This window comes from Monodelphis domestica, chromosome 8 (assembly GCF_027887165.1).
Source record: "Monodelphis domestica isolate mMonDom1 chromosome 8, mMonDom1.pri, whole genome shotgun sequence".
Classification (NCBI taxonomy): Eukaryota; Metazoa; Chordata; class Mammalia; order Didelphimorphia; family Didelphidae; genus Monodelphis; species Monodelphis domestica.
Window position 1 is genome coordinate 127708582 of NC_077234.1, and position 18692 is coordinate 127727273.

The window sequence follows — 18692 nt, forward strand, 5'->3', positions numbered from 1 at the left end:
TCTATCTCATTTTTTCATGAGATAACCTTGTAAATCTAGTCTTTGCATTTACTTCAGCATTTCTCTCTTCCACAGAACTGATGGATATTTGTCACAATTTTTACACATGTAGCAAATCTTTCAACCTTGGTAAATATATTTTTAAACAAAGTAAAACTTATTTGGATCTAGAAAACCACCAAGAAATCTAAATTGTTCTGATGGAAGTAAATTAAACTGAAGAGTTAAATTATTATGCATGCACAGAAGCTCTTTTTGACTTATTGCTTTATATGAACTTTTTAGCTTTAAGACAACATTCTTTATTATATATATCATCCATCCAGAAATCACTAGTTATCTAAAATTATTTCCAAAGACCCCTTAAAATTACAATTTAAATTCTGAGTTCATTAAATTTTCCAAAGTTTGTATATTGCTTTTGATAAAGTCCATCCATCATCATCTATGTGACAATTCACAAAGGCAACATGTGATTTCTGAATGGATCTAATGATAAGGGTTTGGTTAAGATGTTCATGGTGTGGAAGAGAGAATTTAAGAAAGCATGAAAAAAAGACAGAAGCAGAACTCAGAACCCCTGAGTTGATTTAGTGAAACCAGAAGAAGGAAGGAGGGAGGAGAGGAAAAGGGAGTAAGAGGGAGGAAGGGAGATATAGAGGGAGGAGGGAAAGACCAAAGAAAGAAGATAACTGCCTGATCTGTAAATTATCAATTACCAATCAATATAGTCCATTATTATTATTTATTACAATGGGCTTATACAACATTTTGTTCTTCAGCAAAGGTAAAGGTACAAATTAAAAGATCAATATAGGTAAAATATAGTAGCTTAAAATGATTCAGTATTACAGAAGGTATCGACTAGATTAATACAGATAAACTTAAAAAAAATTTAAACCTTAAAGCAATCAGTAAAAATACAATAACATAAACAAATGAGAAGGTGAAGGCAGGCAGTGCAGTCAAAATCCTTTTTGTACCATTCCCAATAGACTTGTTCTATATTATAGAAAGAGAATAAACTCAAAATACTTAGCAATAAACTTCCACATCTCTTTTAAAGTTTCCTTCCACTCCCCCAGTATTTATCATCCATTTACATCTCTTTTGTCAGAGCTCTGAAGTTGATCATAATGAGGGAGAATTCTGTACTGAATATAGAATCAGGGATCTGGAATTAGAGGTATTGTAGAGATTAGGCAGGCCCAAATGCCAAAAGTGTATAGGAAGATGAATCTCCTCTCTGAATCTCAGGATTATTTAAACTAAATGCAAGGATCCTTGTTCCCAGGAATAGTAGTGAGAAAAAGACACTCCAAAACTTTGAGCTGCTGGAGTAATACACAGCTCTTTCATAGAGTGAGCCATGCTTTATAAAGGAAGGGAGACCCAAACTGAAGGTAGACTTTTTTTAATGTTTTTTTTTTGTTTTTGTTTTTTACTATAGGGTTTTTAAGTGCTATTCTTCTGTGCTCTCTTCACTAATGGCAAAACTTTGAGGGACAACAATAGTGTATTTGCATATGAAGGAATGGAATTTTGGGGCCAGAGAAAGAAAAAACAGGTTTATTTCCCAAAACTGCCTTTAAATCCACTGATTTGGACTCCCTGTCCTCCCTGTGAAAAACCTTGAATAACAACTTTCTAAACTAGGAATCCAGGATCAGCTTTAAAAAAAATCTGCTCATAAATTAGAAGGTGGTTCTTTTCTCCATGCTGAAAAATGGCTATGGTGGCCTAGAAACACACATGTGGAATGTGTAAAGGAATTGGGACAGATTTTTATATGTCACCCTCTGTGGAAAAAAATAGCTGGGATTGGCAGGCTTTTGTGGTGGATCTGGTCTCAGCAAGAGGAAGCTCCAAGCTGGGTGGAGAGTGGTGAGGAATGCTGGCTCAAGCAGATGGACAGGAGAAACAACAGGCAGCAGTAGGTGGCAGGGCTGGGCAAGAGCACAGGCTCACCCCACCACTGGACCCTCATGGTGGGTGGCGAGTGGACAAACTTACTATCTTTACTGTAAGGCTATCTGCTCAAAAATTTTTGAGAATTTGTAGTTCCTTCATGGTTGCCAAAAGCATAAAGATGAAAATTAATATTCAATATTCCAAGTATTATTTTACTGTTATTTACTAAAAATTGACTTAGCGCAAAAAGGGAAACTTAAACACCAGTCACCTAGCTCCATGCTGCTACCACCAGCCAGTGCTTCCACCAAAAAAAGCATGAACCAAGTGAGAAACCATGCTCAAAACAGAAACTGAATACAAAATTAACCCAGGATGCATGACAGGAAAAGGGAAAAGGGCATTGTGGGAAATGCAGTCTCTGGGGTTCAAGATTCTAAATGAATACATTTGATTTCTAGAACCATTTAAAAGGGAAGAATATCCTGATTATGATAGACTCTTCAGAAGGTCTAAAAATGCTCTTAAGGATATTTCAGGTATATTCTGAAGCAATCATAGCAATGATCCAATATTGTTTATAGGACAGGTATATTAATCTCAGGTGAATTTAAGTAATTTGTATAAAAGAACGTTGTCCAAGTCAATAGTTAATATCTCAAGGAAGTGGCCAGACTGGAATGATGATACAAAGGATGCCATGTGTAAACCTTAAAATTTCTTAGACTTATAAATGTTGGAAATTTCACCATTGGGAAATTTCATACTTGAAAAATTTCCTACTGATAGTCTATTGGAATGTGAACCCCCTTGGCATGGGAGGGTCCTTCTCCTCCCTACTTAAGATTACTTTAGGACAGAAACCTTTTGCAGAACAATGGAAAGGGCTTTGACCTATGCTTAAGCATAGAACAGGAAGTTCTTTGAGTCATGATTGATTTTAGAATTGATGCAATAGAGATACTTGGAATGACAGAACCAGGTCTTGGAACTTACAATCTCCACCCTACTCAGTCCTAACAGGATTTAGGAAGGGCTGCAGCATAGATCAAAATTTAATTATTTGAGAATATGACCTTCAACAGACATGTGCAAAGGGGCAGACCTCTGGGTGGTCCTGGGTTAAGCTAGAGGCACCATTGGCACAGGGAAGACATGGACAGTGATTGGTAGATGTGAGAACTGAGGGGAGGGAACTGAGATGGTTTCCTTAAAGATAGAGGGGTCTGAGGACTAAGGGGTGGTTGGAGAGGTTTTGCTCTGAGAGGTTGTGCTCTGAGAAGTTTTGCTCTGAAGGAGGCTGGAGGTGGAGGCCACTGAGACTGTTTCTCCATTTTGGTCAAGTGAGTGATAGGGACTGATCTCTTTTCTTTGCCTCAGCTATCTAAGGGCTTGGGCCTTTTGGCTCAGCCTAAACAGAGGGGGTATTTAAGCCCTATTCCCTTCTCCCCCCCCCCCAATACCTTTCTTCCTCCTGTTTGTAATTAAACTCCATGAAAGGTTGACTGCTGACTTGAGTTTTCATTTAGGAATTACATAGCTGAATTCCTTGGCGACCTTAAATTAATATATATCAGTCTTTTAAAGTGATTTCCTTGTCACACATGAAACATATTTTTTTAAGATATTGGCCAAAAATTTTGGCAGATTTTTCATTACTCAAAGAATCATTTAATAGCTCCTAGAATCAGAAGAGTCTCTACATAGGGCATCAATGCAGGCCATTGTGAAGCAACATAATTCATGAAAAGAGTATTAGATCTTGATATATTGATCTCCTTATTCCAATACTTACTGGCTATTAAATAATAGGCAAATTAATTTGATTTCTTTGAGACCTTATTTTCATAATCTGTAAAATGGCCATAATAATACCCTTCCTACTTTACTGGATTGTTGGGGAAAAGGATTTGAAAATCTTAAAGCACTTTATAAATGTGAGTTATTAGTATTTGAGGCAATTTCTACCCAAATCATACTCATCTACAGCATTTGGTAACTAACTACCTCTTGACCCAATCCATTTGGTTTTTTGAAAGCTCCAATTATTAAGAAGTTTTAAAAAAATAACGTAGTTAAGCTGAAACTTGCCTCTCCAGAACTTCTACTCACTGCTCTGATGCTTGCCTTATAATGAACACATCTAATCTTTTTTTCCACATGACAACACTTCAAATATTTGAATAAAATCTACTATCTTATAGCCTCACAACCACTATGACAGCCTACCAAATCTCTCTTTCTGGTTACTACTTCCAGTATAATGTAAGCTTCTTGAAGACAGAAACTATCTCATTTTTGTATCTGTAGCCTCAGTACTTGTCACAATGTAGATACCTAATAAATGCTTTTGATTAATTAATTGATCAGGCATATAACTTCCTTTATGAGATTCCTTGGAAGAATGAGAAGGTAAAGGGCAGGGATAGAGGTATATGCCTCTGTAAACGAAGCTCTCAAGCCATTGGTATGGGATTCTCTCCTCATGCAAGAGATTGTGTAGTTGGAGGAGTTTGGGAGTAGGCAGAGTTGGTGGGAGAGAGAAACGAAGGCTTCAGTGCCTATAAGAATTTTCAGGCTCTTCAGCACTTGCAGTTTTTAGCTTCAAGATACCAACCCCATCTCAGTTGCTGAAGGAAGACTTTGGGAAGAAGCTGACATAAGGAGGGGCTAGCAGCCTCTTTGAGGGCACTATCCCTAGCTTGTAATACTAGAGACATTGGGGAATTTCCTCTTGGGTGAGATCTAGGAATCTCTCTGTTGAGCTAATTTATCTCACACCCAACAGGGAGAGAGTCTTCCCTCTGTATCATCTGGCATATCTTCTATGCATTATTTCTCTGATTTCTGCTTTGGTATTGAATTAGAAATGTTTCTTGGCTACCTGCTCATTGTGGAACTGGTATTTGGTGGGAAAGAGGTCAAGCCTTTGATAGAAAATGTAGAGTCCCTAATAATGAAATAGCAAACAGAGGTTAGATTGAACCTGAACATTTTATCCCCTGGACTAACAATATTTTAGAGAGCAGATCAACAAAATTCTAGCCTGATACTCCCTTTCTGAGGAGAACGGAGTAGTCAAGCCTCTTGCTCCAACCTCCTGCTTCTCCTCCTGGTAGGAATTCAAGCCACTCTTTGAGAAGTGTAGGAGAGGAATAGGGTAGAAATGTCTATTTGGGTTCCCTTTGAGCTACACAACGTTCCCAGGCATTATATAGGAGATGGCCCAAGCCATACATGTAATTCCTGCTATAGGGGAAGGTAAAGTTGATGGATCCCTTAGCCTTAGGAGTTTTGAACTCTACCAGACCTTAATCTGAACTTGGGTATCAACACTGGTAACAATATAGCGAGTCCTTTGGCAATAAGATGCCATGAAGCTACATAAGGAATGGAAGGGAGAAACCTAAGTTAGTGAGGAAAATCAATATTGAAGTATGTTACTTTTCATGAGACATTTCTTTAACCTTGGGTTTAGAAAGTCAGTAAGCTTCCAAGTTAGTCATTTACTCCCAGATGTCAAGGCTTCTCCCTGGTTTGGCCTTTATTGGAGAAAGGGTGAAGACCTGGTCCTTGTTTATCTTTAAACATGAACTCTCTTGGGCAATGAAGTCAATCAACTCTAACCACCATGTACAAGGCAGTCACCATTTTATATTACAATGGGACTAATGGCATAATGTGTTGATGCTTTCTGGGTCTGTTGGCATCTTTAGGACACTCTCCTTCCTGTGATGAAATAATGAGGAAGTTGTTGAGATCTCTGCGTCTGCTTTCTGCATGTCTAATTTCCAATCAGAGATATCCTAAGGAGGCACTGAGTGATGATACCACAAGGGGAATATATTGACTTACACCACAGGAAGTTGCTCTTTTTTGTCTCTCTCTCCTGGGCTCCACTCTGCTCTCATTCTTTGAGTTCTCTTTAGGCTGTGGAGGGAATCCACTGACTAGTTACATTTTTTTGAGTGATCTTTTAATGAACAAATTTTTTAAATTAAGGGTTTTTACAGCCTCCTGGGAATTTCATTTGTTACCTTGGAAAAGCTTCCTAAGTCATTTATCAGTGAGACCAGACTAGGGAGTGAGTATGGCTTTTGCATTTCCATCCCGAGTGATAAAAGACACTAAGGCTGAATAAAAACCAATGAGAGGAATTGCCTACATGATTTTTAAGTTTCCTTCCAGTCCTAAACTCTTAGGATTCTGAAATTGTACATAGCATTATTTTTTGCTAAATGGCTAGGGGAAATTGCAAGTGACTCCATCTGGGAACCTTCAGAGGGATTAAATGCTGATTATAGAAAATGGAAATGAGAAGGCTCCAACACATAGACCTGCAAATCTTCTCACTTGGACTTTTTTTGGGGGACTTTGTTTACATTAATCATTCACCTCAAGGATTTCTTAAAGAGTATTTATTCCCAAAATAGAGATGTGGAAGTCAGCCTTTTTACCACAGGGGCAAGAATTCCATCCCCCTGAAACTTTCCCAAAGGAGAAAATCTAATCAATGTCACCATTGTTAGAATCACACAAGTGAACCAGCTATACAGTGGAATTTTTCTCTCTGCTTCCCTCCCCCCTCTTCATGTTTTCATTTATTTTGTAACCTAAGGAAAAATTTCCATGAGGAAACAGAGTTTAAGTCGAAGTTACTGAGTGATGTATGGAAGATCTCAACCATAAGAGCCGCTTTTAGAACTTAAAACAGAATAAACCACTGTTATGTCCAAGAGACATCTATGTAAGGAGAATGCTCAATGTTTTTCTTTGCGTAGAAACTTCCAAGGTTGACTGCCCTGAAAGAGCTATCTCACAAGATCCTCAGTGTTCTCCAGTCTGACATCACCCTGGAAATAGCTCCATTTTCATAGTATTGCCAGTCGGGGAATACTCAACCCTCTGAAATGGTACCCTTTCATTACTGTGTGGGGCTAACCTGCTTTGTTGTGCCTGGTAATAGTTAAGATTTTTGATGACTGTTGTTATATATATGTTATAGACATACATGGAATGTACTAGAGAAGAAGGCCACTATCCAGGTCATATTGGAAAAGTCAGGTGATTAAACTAAAAGAAATCATCTAAGACAAAATGCAGCTTTGATTTGAACTTCCTAGATAATTACTTAAAATCTCTACTTATTCATGAGAATGGTTGAGGAGCTGTTGGACCTTATTTCTCCTTTGCCCTACTGAACCTTTACAGAAGGTTGGTTTCTGTGAAAAAATATTTGCTTTTTCCTTTTCCCTTTATATTTTACTTTGGAAATTACAATCATGTAAACGTTTCCACATCACACTGTTTGATATAACAGAATCAGGAAGAATAATATTTTACCTGGCGGCTTTTGACTTTTGACAGATGATGTTTTCTATTTATTTTCTTCCAGAGTGAACTATTTTAAAGCTTACTTGAGAGTAATTGGTGTAAAATCACAGGAATCTTGTTTTGCATATGGATAGCTAGATGCATGTGATATATTAAGTTCAACTTTAAGTTAACATCTATAGCTGATCTGGAGGGCAATTGAAAAGTTTTGTTATTATCTACTCAGCCTATTGACCTCAAAATGGGGCCAACTCCTACTTCCTAAGGTGACTAGCTATATCTTTTACAAAGAAAGGGTTTTTCCTCTTCTCTATTGATATACAAAATTACCCAAGATTCCTTGCTCAGCTTTCAGTCATATTGGAGCATACAACTTCTTTTTCTCTTAACTCAAATATATGTGATCTAAGTATGAGAATTAGAAGTTGGTCCTAATCTCCAAATTTGTAGATTTCCCCTGTATCAAAAACTTAAAACTAAAGGATTTGCTATGTAGCTAAGCTTGCTGTCCTGTCAAGGACTAGATTTTTGTATTTGATTTTTTAGGCTGCACCTGTGATTTCTTAGGTATAGGGAATTCCCACAGGAGGAAACTCTTCCACTTCAGATTGCCATTTGCTATGCTATGTTTATTAAAAATCTTAGAGCAAGGGCTTTTAACTTAGTGTCCATGATCTTTAAAAAATAACTTTTTTTTTTGCTGTATTCTGATATATTGGGTTTCTTTTTTTTTCATAGGACCAGGGTTCAAAACAGGCAACAAAGCTGTCTCTGGTATTGGTTGGTACCTTCCTCTGACTTATTTTCCTAGTTATCCCAGGACATTAAAAAGTACCACTCACATGGAGTTAGGGCCTCTTCTTGTGGATTTTTGAAGACCATGAAGTGATCATATGTTGCCAGGTTAATGGATTTTAATTAGAGATGAGGAACCTGTGTCCAGAGATGCTAAGTACCCTTGGGCCCTTGTTGTATATTCTAGCTATGTTAGGGCAAAATAAACTTCCATTTTTAACTGTTCAATGACTTCCGAGAGTCTCACTTCCTCCCAACATTGAACTTGAACTAATGGGTCACTGTCTTTAAGTTTCTCTTCAATACTTCTATAATACAATGCCTTTTGTTTATCTAAACTCATTAAACTATTTTAAAAACATCTGAGAGGGGAATCTAGAGATGATATAAGACTTGGAGAAGGCTGTGTGACTCACACAGAATAGATGAAGAATAGATTTGCCTGGAGATTTTGAAAGGTTAAGTGATTTGCCTGTGTTAGAGGCTGGATCAGAACTCTCTTCTTCCTGATTCCTCACTATATTGTGGTGCTTTTCCTAAAAGGATGCTAAGACACCAAGTTTGATTTGATTGTGGCATTGTAAAAATGGAGATTTGAACCCCAGACTTCAATCCCCAGAAGTCCTTGGCAGTTCCCAGAATTCCCTATAATCTCACCTGAATCCCCACCTGGGCTGAGAACAAAATTTGTATTTAAACTGGCTGTACAGCTGACTTGGGCTCTCTGCTTCCACTTCTAAGCACATGTGTCTCTCAAGATGTAGAGTAAGTGGCTGTGAATGGGTTATTCATCCCTAGACATGTGCTTTTCTTATTTTGTATTTTCTTATTTCCTTGATTTCTAATAATCTTTAATAAATCTCTAAAAATATAATACTTTTAGTAGAGAAACTAATTTAACTGTTACAGCACTGAGTTAATGATCTCATAGCCTGAGGCATATTTGGGACAATTGTGTCCCTTTAGGCATCTTCTATCTCTTTGAAGAGAACCTTCCTTCAACTGAGGTGTCATAGGAGAATTCATTTTTATATTAGAATTCATTTTGTCTTCAAGGACACACCCAGCTCAGAAACAAATAAGATTCAGTCTCTCCATATTCAAAGATGCACCATCTATCAACTACTCCCTTCACTGTCATTCCATAAAAGTACTATTCTTCTGTAATGCTGTAATTATTAATCATGGAATGCTATGATCTCAGAAGAATCAAAATTGCAGCTCACCCAAAATGAAATCGACCTAACAAAACACATTACCGATATTACTTGTGCAAAGTAGCCTTAATGACATTAGGAGGTTCAAATCTGACCTCAGATACTTCCCAGATGTGTGACCCTGGGCAAAGCACTTGATCCCCATTGCCTAACCCTTACAACTCTTCTGCCTTAGAACCAATACACAGTATTTATTCTAAGATGGAAGGTAAGGGTTTAAAAAATTAAAAAAGACATTAGGAGTTTCTTCTGCTGGAGGAGGGTCTCTAGACTATATGTTTCTATGGGATATATATTGTAAAAATTCTCATCTTTTTTTTAATATCAATTCTAAGACAGAAGAGTAGCAAAGGCTAAACAATTAGGGTTTAAAGATATGGCCAGGGCCACTGAGTTACTTGCCCAGGACCTATTCTTCCCCTGTTGAAGAAAGACCCACATCAGGCATAAAGAATATAACATTTAGCACAGGTAAGTACTTAATAAATATTTATGATTGATTGAATAAATATCAGATTTAAATAAGAATCAAAGGCAGGTCAAAATAAGTAAACTCATATTGGGAACAAGAATTGATTCTTAAAAAGTCCAATTTAAAAAACATCAATTGATATTCAATAAGGAAGATCATGATTATCTGATGAAAGTCACACAGAGCAAGATTCCTCTTTATCTTATTCAATTTTAAAAATTTGCTATTCCTTCTTTTATTCAATTTAAATGGCTGCGCCTTCATTTAAAGGGTTTCTACTAAGTGAGAGTACAAAGAAAAGCAATAGCAACTAGTAAGGATTTGGCATGGGACCAAGAATATGCTAAAATGCTGCCCAGAGGACTTTCATTGTGTATCTCTCTCTTTAACATATTCATCTATCTTGTCTCCTTAGCATGGATGCTCCAGGAAAGCTGAGGATCATAGTTTTTCATATGTTTATAAAGACACCACCCACGTGGTAGGGACCAAAAGAGTATTCACAAATGTTATGCCCCTGGTGGATAAGAACATTATTTTGAAAAAGATGATTTTGTTTAAAGTGAAATTATATTTCCCTGTTGGGTTCTTTTTAGTAGAAAGAACTGTTCCAGATTAAGACTACCAACACTGAAGATGTTTAAGTTAATATGTCAGTTTTGGCTTGAGCTGAAATAAGCAGTAGATATTGTGCAACAATTAAAATTTCTAGCAGACTTTATTCAAAAAGGGGGGAAGAATCAATAACTTTCAAATAGGAAAAATACAAAGAAACATAAGAAGAAAGACTCACAGAAAACATATCAAGATAGATAGGGTGTCTTAACCCTGGAACACTAGCTGAAATAAAGCATGGATTATCTAAAACAGTTGTGTCAAACGAATAGAAATGGAACCACTAAGCCTTATATGAGGTATCTGTGAGCCACATAATTATTCAGTTTAAAAATGTAATTTTGTGCATGTATTTTTATAAATTTTGTTAAATATTTCCCAATTATTTTTAATCTGGAGGGCCAAACATTTGACAACTCTAAAGGCATAATCTCAAACTCATTTCTACAGCTAAATGCCTCCATCTTGCTCCATATATACTTTTAAGTTAAGTTGGCTCCAGTATTACATTTGTAGCTGAATTTTTTTGCACTGAATTTGCACTGAAGGTTCATGCCTGGAATGTTCAACTTTGTTGTAGTCTCAGAAAAAATATATTACCAAATCAAAATAATTTTATATTGATGAGGTAAAATTTTAGTGCTATAACTATGGCAAATGCTTCAATATATTTACTTTTATTATAAAGCAAGAGTGATGCCAACTTTAGCGGATTCTTTGCAATTATTTGTATATGAAATAAAAGAAAGAAAAAAAAAACTATGTGCCAAGCACTGTGCTATCAGGAAGTAAATAGAAAAGGGTAATGTTCTCTACTCTGAAAGCACTCATTCTATTCAGTCGAGAGTCAGATTGAAAGACCTAGAAACCCTAAAAACATTGCAGTGGGATAGATGGCAATGATCCTTATGATGTATCAGCAAATCATATGACAGCTCTCAGTGGTTCACAAGGTATTGCAAAATGGCAGATGTCAACATCGGAGTTCCTCCACTATACCAGAAAGCTTGTTATCAATAATTACTACTTTTCAAAATAGCCTTATTTACTCAGAAAAGCAGGGTACCTGAAAAATCTCTGTCTACCATGATTGAGTGGTAGACAGGAGTGGGCTTGAGGGTGACATGGAAATTCTAAGTTTCCTCCATAGGAGTAGAGATAAGGATGAACTCAGGATATATTCATGAAAGGAGAAGGAGGAAGGAGACATTGGCAGGACAGTTAGATGAGAAGGGCACCTAGTAAAAGTCATTTCATCTGGGCCTCTGATATTCCAAAGGGTAGGAAAAAGAAGAAAGGGAAGGCCCAGTGATTGAGTAACTCAGGCCTGCTGATCTAAGATTATTTAATGTAACCTAACTCCCAACCAAGACGGTTAGGGAAGGGGTAGTCCTGTATTGCAAACTGTCTAAAGAACATGATTTGGAGATAGACAGACTTTAGAAGGCAGATGTTTAGAAAAGTTGATATTTCAATTTGTCCCTTATTCCCTAGAGATTTTGTGGAATTTTCCTTTGGAGAAGATCTCTTTATTGGTTGAATTGAAATCTTTTCTTCCTATCTAAGAATGCATCCAAAACTGTGTATTTTCTGATACGTGCAAAAATATAGAACTTCTTCATTTTCTATCCTCTTGGGTAAATAGGTTTGCTCATTCTTTGTTATTATGATGATTGTGTAACTAGCATTTGGTAGGAAGGAGTCAAGGTTCCTGGTGTACATTTGGGTTACTCTCATTCTCTTTTAAAGGATTGCCACCAACATGGCTAACAGCTGTTTTTCTTTTAAACCTAAAAATAATGCCCCCCCCCCGCCAGTAACATTTCAATATATCATTCTAGACTATTATTCCTCTTTCATAGAAGAGAAAAAATGATCTAATAACTCCTTTTCTGTTCCCTTCAAGGCAGGAATCATTATTTTCCCTTGGAGACAGTGGGGCGAGATTCCAGAGACATCTAGTGAGGCTTCCCCTAGAGCCACTTCTTCATAATAACAACCTAAAACAGTAATCTTTATTCACAGGATCACAGCATCTCAGAGTTGAAAAGTACCTCAGAGGTCATCAGCTTACCATCATTCATAAAACAAACATTTATGGAGCTTTTGCTATACAGGGCAGCATGGGAGGTGCTGAGAGTAGGGGTAATATTACCCTAGATACAATGCAAAAAATTATAGGACATAGAATATATCCTCAAGCAATTTTCATTCAAGTAATTTACAAATTTATATTTTAAAAAGTAAGATCTGCATAATAATCAAAAAATACTAACATAAATTTGAGAATGGGGGTTACAGAAAGGAAGATACAATTATTCCTCTTTTCTTTATGTTTTTCTTTAACTGGGACATGGTAGAAACAATACACTGAGTTTTCATCCCCTAGATGATATTTTTGGCATTGTATGAAATAAGTGATAAAAATGTTTGTAGAATTGAATTGGTATAGTCCTTATTGCTCTTATAAAAATACATCACTGCCAAGTGAATATGAGAAGGTTATTTAGAGACAGAAGATAAAACAACTAGGTCCCAGAATGACCTCATATAACTGTACATGTGAACAAAAGTTTCAGTATTCTGTCTAAGGTCCTCGAAGACTGTCCACTTGCAAAATGCCTCCAAAATTTCACAAGTTCCTCTGGAAAAACTCTATTTGAAATATTTGAAACCATAACTTTGATATTGCACCCAAAGAAATTACAAACACAAAAAATTAAGAATTTTTAGGCACTGTGTGAAGTACTTTGCAAATACTATCTCACTTGATCCTCACAAGAAACTGGAGGAGAGTGCTACTATTGTTGCCCTTTTTACAAATGAGGAAATTGTGTCACGCACATTAAAAGACTTGCCCAGGGCAATTATATGACTGTTTTTAAAGGGCCTAAAAGCTATAATTCTTAATACTTCACTTATCATCAATATTCACTTCAATTTGCTAAGCCTTTGTTCTCAAGTGAGGCATAAAATGATGAGACATTTGCTTGTCAAAGATATTTGCCATTGAGGGGATACTGTCTAGAGTCCAAATGTTAGAGGGAAAGATTTTCCAAATGCCTTTGGGTATGACATTGCTTTGACTGCTTCAGTCCCAGAGCATTGAAGGGGCTCCTCACAGACAGACATCATCACTCAAAAGAGTTTAACATAATTACTGAACCAGTGGTGGCATATGCTTGCAGTGGAGTGCTATTATGTCATAAAAGATGACAAACAAGAGAAACAAAAACCCTGGAAAGGCATATGAAGTGATGCAAAGTGAAGTGAACAAAACCAGGAGAACATTGTACACAGTAACAATATTGTATGACGATCAACTATGAGTTTTATCAACAATGCAAGGATCCAGGACAACTCCAGAGACTCATAACAACAACAACAAAAGCACATCTACAGCCACAGAAAGAATAGGTGGAGTTCAAAAGCAAATTTAAATATATCATTCTTTACTTTATTTCCTCCATGAATTGTTCTCTAGTGAAAGCAGCGTCTTCTTTTCCAACATGATGAACATGGAAATATGTATTATATGAATGGATGTACAACCTATATCATATTACCTGCCTTCTTGGACAGCAAAGAGGGAGGGAAAGAACATGGATTGCAAAATATCAGAAAGTGAATATTGAAAAAGTGTACTAAGGTAATCTGAGAAAAAGTCAAAATTATTATAAAGAAAATGAAAAGAGTTCAATTTACCATTCATATGGGGAAAGCCACATGGATGACTAATGCCTGTAATTCATCCCATGTTATTAAAATAAAATGAGTACTATATAAAATTCATTTCATACATTACTCTTAAAGAGACACTACAAATCAACAAAGAGCTGGTGCCAGAATTGAAAAGGAGGAGGAAAGTGGCCTAGATTGGTTTTTAGAAATTTCCCTGAAACAACAGGCTACTTTTTTTAGTGCTGATATTCTTCCAACAAATCTTCCAAGCAAATCACGGACTCCTACAGTTTAAAGAACTGAAGGTGAGATACCTCAAAGAGTAGTAGTGAAATATTTGGAGAAAATGAGCTGTTGCAACCCATTTGAAATTATGAAATCTACAAGACAAGTAATGTTGTTGTAAGGCCAAAGACAACCAACAGAAAAACCTTGTATTCTGTTAGTGTCTATGTATTGTTAAGAGAACTAGAAAAGAACCCCTCGCATGATAAGATTACCTCTTGTGGGAGATTTATTTATAAAAAAGGACAAGAGACTTTAAGGATAAGAAGGCATAGATAGGAGGCAATCATGGAAGGAAATACTTCTATGGGTCATGTCACAAATCTATTAGAATTAGAAACTACTTTAATTAGAGAAGGCTAAACAAATTGTAGTATATGATGGTTCTAGAATATTATTGTGCTTTAAGAAATGATGAATATGATGATTTCAGAAAGAGCTGGAAAGACCAATATGAATGGATGCAGAGTGAAATAAGCAGAACCAGGAGAACATTGTACACAGTAACAGCAACATTGTGGGATGATCAACTTTGAAAGGCTTAGCTACTCTCAACAATACAAAGATCTGGGACAATTTAGAGGAACTTATGACAAAGAATATTATCCATCTCCAGAAAAAGAAGTTAGAGTCAGAATGCATAAAAAGCATACTTTTTCACTTTAGTTTATCTGTGGTTTTATTTGGAGATTTGATTTTACATGAATTTTCTCTTATAACAATGAATAATATATTTTGCATGTTAAAACACATGTAACCTAGATCAAATTGCTTAGTACTCTGGGAAGGGAGGGGGGAAGAAGACAATTTGGATTTTATAACTTTAGGAAACATATGTGGGAAATTGTTATTATTGCATGTAATTGGTCAAATAACATATCTTTTTTAAAAAAGGGAATGAGACACTACCACCTTATAGTATTCAGAATAAGGCAGATGATACATTAAATTGGATACCTTGAGTAATTTCTAATCATATGAGCATATGAATTAGGAATTAAATCAGTAACAAGACAATGGGAAAAATATAAACAAATGCAAGTGTCCAGATGGTCTTTGTTGTATAAATGTATTATTAATTCCATGCATGGTGAAAATATGCTTTAATGATGCTGAATTCTTTTAACAGAATCAGTCAAGGAAAATGAATGCCCATAGTAAAGCTTATAATATCTTAATTTGAATGCAGCCTTTCATATGTAGTTTGTGGTTATTTCAATCAGTCAATTTTAATTGTTTTAGTGTGAAAGTTATCCTATGGACTACAAATAAGTCTATAAATAAACAATCAGGATCAAGGAGATTTTCCAGAGGGAAAAGTAGATAGCAGGTCTTGTTTCAGTCATAAACAGGGAGAGATAATCAGCTGTTTATTTTACTTTTTTCTCCTAAATGTTTTTGAGCTCAGGATTGAGGTGTTATAGCACAGAATGACTTATAAATGTATCCTAAGAGATGAATTTCCATACTTTGAAAACACTGTATCTTAATTTCAACGTGTTAGTCCATTTTGCTTTAGTAAGTAAAAAAGTGGCACATAATAATATTCATGGTACCTCAAATAGTATAGAAAATAATGAGAATATATATGGAAGAAAAATGGTTAGAAATAATTTCCTTTGAGAAAGATCAGAAGGCTTTAATGCTTTGGAGTCTCCAAGATAAATAAGATAAATAGTATGACAATAGCAGGAGAAAAAGAGATTTATCAACAGGAAGGAAGGGATGAAGGAAAGAAGGGAAGGAAAAAGGAAAAAGAAAAGAATATAGAAAAAAGGAAATGAAAGAGGAAGGAAGGAGAAAGGAAGAATGAAAAAGGAAAGGAGAGAAGGAGGGAGGGAAAGATGAGAAGGAAGGAGGGAAAAACGAATGCCATTCTAGGTTGCAATAAGAGCGGCAAAATATCCAGGTAAGCAAAACATATTATTACAGTTAGGTATTATCTAGAGTACTAGTTAGTTATTGTTGTTGTTGATTTGTCCAATATACTTTAGGAAAGACTCAATCTAAAGTAAATGGTAAAGAATATGGAAAACAGAGTAGTGAGAAGATTAGAGAACCTACCATATAAAGACTCACTGGACCCATTGTTGCTGTCTTCAAGTAAAAGATCACCTTGTGGAAGAAGTGTTTCATTTGTTCTGTTAGGACCCAAAGGTCAGAATGAAAAGTGATGTATGAAAGCTGCAAGGAGACATGATGCAAAGAGGTATGTCCCAACAATTAGCAAGCAAAATTGCCTCAGGAGGTAGTAAGTTAGTGAGTTAGGAGCACTAGACATCTTCAAACAGAGGCCATTCTCTTATAGGATCAGCCTCATGTTACAGTATTTGACTGAATGTCAGAAAGATAGGTTTAAAAAGCCAGCTCACACTTAGAAGCTGTGTGATGATGGGAAAATCACTTAACCTCAGTTGGTTTCTCACACTAAATCAATTGAAATTGACTGATTGAAATGACTATGTACTACATATTGAATTCTGCAGTCAAATTAAGATGTTATAAGCTCTATTATAGCCATTCATCTTTCTTTCTTGATCCTTTTAAAAGAAAACAGCCTCAGTAAGGCATAATTTTGCCATGGGGTCAATAATACATTGATATATCTAGGAGATAAATAGTGGCAACATAACTCACAGGATTGTTATGAAAGTAAAGTGAAACTATATTTTCAAAGAGCTTTGCAAACATGAAAGCCCTTTTAAAATGTCAGCTGTCCTAATTGTTGAATAGTTTCTTCATCAGATATTGGTGGGGCTAGATATCCTTTGAGATTACTCCCCAATTTTTAGACTCAACTAAATTTTGTGATTTCTATGTGGATAGCTGTTATTCAAGGATGGAAGCTTAGTTAAGACTTTGTTAATATTTAGACAGTGCAAATAATAAGTGCACAAAGCTGGAAGGAATTGTGGGATGAAATTAAAAGAATGAAAATCTAGCCTCTTGATAGTGAGGTCTATTTCAACTATGAAGGAGTGTCCCAGAGGAAGCCATGAAAGGTCCTCCTGAGACATTTACTACAGAAGTTTCTGGCATATTCCTAATACAGGATGTGAAAAGGGAATGTATGGGGGCTGACTTAATCTTCATCTCCAAAATTTCATACCAACACAAGTTTTTCATTATTCTGTTTAAATTCAGTCAGATAAATTACAATGTGAAACTGTTTTTCATTAACCAGGAAAGAGCTAGTTCTAAGTGAAGTGTTATTTGAAGACAATAGGTAGATGATCTCGTTATTTTTTAAAATTCAGTTTTGTTAAAAGTAAAATTCAATAAAACATTTTATTTTTGTGTATGGGTCGTGGGAGAGAGGCCTTATGCTGTGCCACATTTTATTGAAATTTTCAAATTCCGTTTGTAGAATCATTGAATTTTAGACTTGTAAGGGAACTCAAGAATCACCCTTTTCTAAATTACAAATCCTATTCAAAACATCTGTGACAAGTGGTCATCCATGGAAAGACCTCCAGTAGAGGAAACTGCTAATCTCCTGAGGCAGTGAATTCTAATACTGGACAGCTCTAATTACTTTAGTTTCTTCTACACAAAGGGTGGCATCCAAAACTTGACACAGAACTCTACGGGTGGCCCAAATAGAGGTGAATGCCCTCGGCTTATCATTTCCTTTATTTTGGACACTAAAATATAGTCTAAAACTATATTAGCTCACTTTACTAACTCATCCAGCTTGGAGTTGTCCATGGTGTAAAGATTAAAATTAATATACAACAACTAGAGCATTATGTTTTATAAAGTGTTATTAATAATAACTAAAGCAAAGAACTGCCTGAATTCAGCCAGGTCACAGGTCAAAGAGAGAGCAGGAGAGGAGTTACAGCCCACTTAAATACCATCACACAAATTTCTAACTGTACATGGCCATGAGGTCTTTTCCATATTATAACATGCTAAACCTTGCTAAATATAATCACATGCTAAACATGAGAAATATTTCTACTATCTTATAAGTTTGCAGTTTATTTTTTAAAAACCCAAGTAAAGGATTTTCTGTTTATCCTTATAAAATATAGCACTATAACCATCATCTCCATTGTTCTAGTCTTGTAAGATTCTTTTAAAAAATCCTTATGCTGATATCTAGTCTATTTAATTTCTAATCATACAGAAATTTGATTAGTGTCCCATCTCTGGTGATTATGCCTTCTAGGACATTGATAAAAATGTTAAATAAAACATAAAGAAGGCTGGAAGCGTTAATTTCTGGCATATCAACAGTTCATTTTAAATTCAGCATTTTATCTTTCTTGTCTCTCATCAATTGTTGCCTATTTATAAACATGCACACACAGTGTTTAAAGAACAAATACATTTAGAATAAGATGAATCCTAATGGTGGTTGATAATGTAAGGGCTCT